Here is a 4,979-nt window from a genome sequence, read left to right on the forward strand (position 1 = left end):
TGAACAATATTTGTAGCTTGAATAAATAATAATCAATTGCAGATACGTGAGCTACATCTATACCAGACTCTGTTCTGTTTGTATCAAAGTCTGAATGACTTTATTATTTATTATTATTATTTATTATTTTAAAATATTGCCAGATTATCGTCAAATAAATCATTTTTTTAATGAAGTAAATTAGAATTTTTTTCATTTTTTCACTGTTTTCCCACTGCGGGCTGGTACCAAAAGACCTATGGACTGGTACTGGTCCACGAACCAGGGGTTGGGGACCCCTGAGCTATACAGTCTTCCATTTAAAACCGGCCCTTCAACAGGAACTGTATTGCTGATGTGGCCTCCGGTGAAAATGAGTTTGACACCCCTGATGTAGAGCATGGGGGCCCAACCCCTGGGTCGAGGACCGGTCCCTGTTCGTAGGTCATTTGGTACCGGGCCGCAGTGGGACAAAGTGAAAAAAAAAAAAGTACTTCAGTTTGAATAATTTACTTCATTCCGAAAGAATCCAGTCATATCCCTTTACTTTTTTTTCCCTTCAAAGATAATCTGTCAATGTTTTGGATCCATAAACGAAACAACTGGGTTTTCGTCAATATGACGCAGTGAAGGAGTGGTTTTAAAGGCTATCCAGACTATGTAAAGAGTACCGTAGGTGTCTACATTGGTGGCCCAGTCTTCTTTGTCTCCTCCTCCTTTTTTAATCGTTTCTTATCTCAGGGTGTTTTCCACGCCTGGGTTTGATTTCTACAAGTCCCGCAGTTGATCTGTGTTGGACCGCATCGTAAAAGCACACAGATGTAAGATTTCTATCAGTTCAATTATGATCCTTTTTTTTTCACCTAATATAAAACGTTATCAGCTGTTGTAAAGAATGCAGTGTAATGATGAACATTTTTGTTTTGGATCTTGGTCTTAATTAGGCTTGAGCTCATTTACAGTACTAAATCACACAATTCCTCCTGAGACATGGACATATGAAAATGTGGAATCAGCCTGGACTGTTGTTAGCAACGACACTAAAAATAAAATAAAAAACAGTTTGTAACGTAAGTGACAACCGAATTGAAGGACATTAGTGCTGATGACAACATTAGTGCTGAGGGTGTGTGTTAGTTGACTGACGTTATTGAGCCAATGTCACCAGTGACTTTGGTGTGGAGGAGTGGGTGGTTTGGTTTAATGAGAAATAACCTAGAATAAAGTTAACAACTTGGATGTAAAAAAACAAAACAAAGTGTAAAGTCAGATAATTTATGAGGAAAGTAGGGAGTAGAATCCCGAAAACATGATTCAGTCTCAGTGTGGAAACTGATCCGCAGCCACGCCCTGGGAAGAGAGGAGGGAAATGAAAGGAGCAGAGAGTAGAGAAGGAGTGGGGGGTTGAGGGAGTACAGGGTGGTTGGGGGTGAAAGAAGAATTTAAGGAATGAAAAGATAAATAGTGGGGGACGGGGGGGGGGCAAAAAAATGAAAAGATAGGAAGCTGGTAATAAAGAAAAATGAGAAAGGAAGGAAGGAGGGAAGGAGAGAAAGGAGTAAGGGATGACAGAAGAAAGGAAGAATGAAGGAAGGAAGACAGGAAAGAAGGAAGGAATGAGGGAAGGAGAGAAAGGAGTAAGGGATGACAGAAGGAAGGAGGGAAAAAAAGGAGAGAAACAAGAAGAAATGATAGAAGAAAGGAGGAAGGAAGGAAAGCAGGAAAGAAGGAAGAAAGGAAGGAATGGAAGAAGGGATGAGGGAAGGAGAGAAAGGAGGAAGGAATGGCAGAAGGAAGGAGGGAAAGGAAAGAAGAAAGGACGAAATGAAGAAAAGAATGACAGAAGGAAGGAGCAATGAAGGAAGGAAGGCAGGAAAGAAGGAAGGAAGGAATGACAGAAGGAAGGGGGGAAAGGAGAGAAAGGAGGAAGAAATGACAGAAGAAAGGAGGAATGAAGGAAGGAAGGTAGGAAGGAGGGAAGGAGGAAGGAATGACAGAAGAAAGGAGGAATGAAGGAAGGTAGGCAGGAAAGAAGGAAGGAAGGAAGTGAGGAATGAAAGAAGGATTGAGGGAAGGAGAGAAAAGAGAGATAAATGACAGAAAAAGGGAGAAATGAAGGAAGGAGGGAAGGAGGAAGGAATGACAGAAGAAGGGAGGGAAAGGATTAAGAAAGAAAGGAAGGAAGGAAGGAAGGACGGACGGACAGAAGGAAGGAAAAGTAGTACGGAAGCTGAGGATAGGACTTCAGAATAGGAAGGAGGAATTGGATGGAGATACAAACTGAAACAGAAAGAGAAAACACAGAAGAAAACAGTGTCAAAAAGTAAAGGAAGAAAGGTTCAATCAAAAAGACTGGAAGGACAAAGGAAGACAACAAACATTTTAAGAGACAAGAGAGAATGAAAGAACAATAAATAGGTCAGATGAAAGACAGAGGGGAGAAACTCCACCCAGTGAACAGGGAGAGGAGACTTGGAGAGAGCGGAGCCACATTCCCACCCTAAATGACAGGGAGAATGTTCTTCTACTGAAATCACCAGGATCATCCCCGTTCTTAGTCCGAACAAAAAAACTACTGTGAACATGAAAATAAATCATTCTTTGGGTTCCCTATCTAAACACTACAGACTAGACTCTAAAGTCAGCTGCTCCAAATTAAGACCAAGAACAAATCAGTCATTTTTAGCACGTGGGACACAGAAGCTGCTGGTCCACCGTTGCCTCCGGTGGTCATTTTGTGTCACTGATGGAAATCTGAAAACATGATTTTGAGCAATGAGGTCACAAATTTGCACACCTGCATATGTGTGGATCAAAAACAAAATTGGTCTGTATTGGTCAGTAGTTAGTTATAGTTGGTAGGTTGGTTCTTTTGAATTCAAGTTTCTTCTAATCCTTGGTTTTTTTGAGCCAATGCAAACATTTTATTATGTAGAAAATGCACACAAATCTCACGCCACCAAAATGTCAAAAATGTATATGTTGTGAAAAATAATGATTCTCTGGTTTTAAATGCACTCGCAGTTGAATTACTTACCCGTGCCTGTTTAGTTGAACACAACACTGATATTCTCACTGCAATTGAAGAAACAGAAAAAAGAGTCTCTCCTCTTGCAAGTTTCTTTTAGCCATTTGCTGCAACTTTGTTGCAGAGTATTTAATTTACTTGCTTGTCTCTGTTACACAGACGGACATGTTATTTGAGGTAAATAAATAATAGTTCTCAGACCAAGACAGCGGAATTTAAATTTCACTCTAACCTCATAAACTCCCACAGCACCATAATGTGCCATGGCACAGTGTTTGGAAATTGCTGCTCTATTACTTTGGTTAATGCTTGCCTTTCAAGTGGTCTGATGTGGTCGATCGCAATCTGTTTTGGCTCGGTCTTTGTTGTTCTTTAGCACAGTGTTCCCCAACCTTTTCTGAGCCACGGCACATCTGTATCGTCAGGAAAACCCCCGAGCAAACCACCAAACGAAAGTCTGACAAAAAGAAAATGTAATGAAATACAATAAACTTCCAGTTTAAATGTACCTAAAAATGTACCCCTGTTTAGTTGAAGATAACTCTGATATACTGGCAGGAATTGAAGAAAGACACTCAGAAAGATCTTCTTCTTTGCATTTCTGATTATCTTTTTTTTTTTTTAGTTTTAATAACCATCTGCTGCCACCTAGCAGAAGAGGATTTAATTGCTCTGCCTGTCACGCATTGATGAACAGAGAAAAATAATTTGCAATAAATAAATAATAGTTTTATGACCAATTAGGTGAAATTGGATAATTTTCCACGACACACTAGTAGGAATTATTGCTTTAGCAGATTGCTCTTGTCAGAATTGAAGTTCCGTATTTGTTAAATTCACAGAGTGAGTTTTTGCTGCAACAGGGGGCGCTATTGAGTATGTGGTACCTCTAGGTCAGGGGTGTCAAACTCATTATCACCGTGGGGGGGGGGCCACATCAGCAATACAGAACCGTTAGTTCCGTAACATATTTATAAATGTTTCTGCGATTTATTATTATTTATTCAAGTTACAAATATTGTTCATTGCTGTGTGATAAAAAAAATTGATTTATCAGGTTAAGAAACTCTGCTACATGGACTTTATTAAATGCTTTTTAAGCTGCCGTGGACCATACAAAATGACTTGGTGGGCCACATTTGGCCCCCAGGCCTTGAGTTTGACACGTGCTGAAAACCAGGACCTTCTGCATGTAAGGAAAGTGGGTAAATGAGCAGGCATAAAGACTGCTATATAAGAGAACCGTGTAGAATTTTTTTCCTTTTTTATCTGATCAGCTTTCTTCTGTTTTGGTCTTTGTTGTAGTGTAAAATACTCTGTTATGTTCTGAAGTGGTCAGCTGTGGAGGGGCACGTTGACCATTGGTTGGTTGTTCCAATCAGTTTAATCCTGCTCGGGTCTGTTGTGGTCCATAGTTGTTTGTTTATGTTAAGTGATCTTGGTGGTTTGTAGCATTTTTTTTATCTTTTTAAAGTAAAAAAAAAAACCAACAACAATTGAATATTTTCGAGAAGAAAAGTTTATTGTGGTAAATGAACATAAATAATTCTTGTTTGTCTCCTTCGGGTTATTTCACACATTGCTCCCATAATGTTGCAATTCCTAAAGATGAAAACCACAAAAACCCACTTCGTCGTACAAATCATTACTTTTCCGAACATTTTTTTACTGTAGTTTCCATGACATCTTTAATAAAGCAGACAATAACGAATCATAACTTCATTTTATTTGTTTGTTTTCTTACCAATATAAACATAAAAGAATGGGAAGAATCCTCATCATTTAAATGTGACCCCCAAAAATCTGTGCAACCACCAGTGTCACAACGGACTGCTCAGTTCACCAGTTGCTGCAAAACCAAATGTATGAGGTGCGGCTTTACACCTCCCCCTGCTGGATGACTGGTTTTCTACAGTGAAGTAGATTTTATCACAGTCCATGAGCACAAGTAACATTTCCTTTGTGGGATGAT

This window comes from Cynoglossus semilaevis, chromosome 10 (assembly GCF_000523025.1).
Source record: "Cynoglossus semilaevis isolate Cse_v1.0 chromosome 10, Cse_v1.0, whole genome shotgun sequence".
Taxonomy (NCBI): Eukaryota; Metazoa; Chordata; class Actinopteri; order Pleuronectiformes; family Cynoglossidae; genus Cynoglossus; species Cynoglossus semilaevis.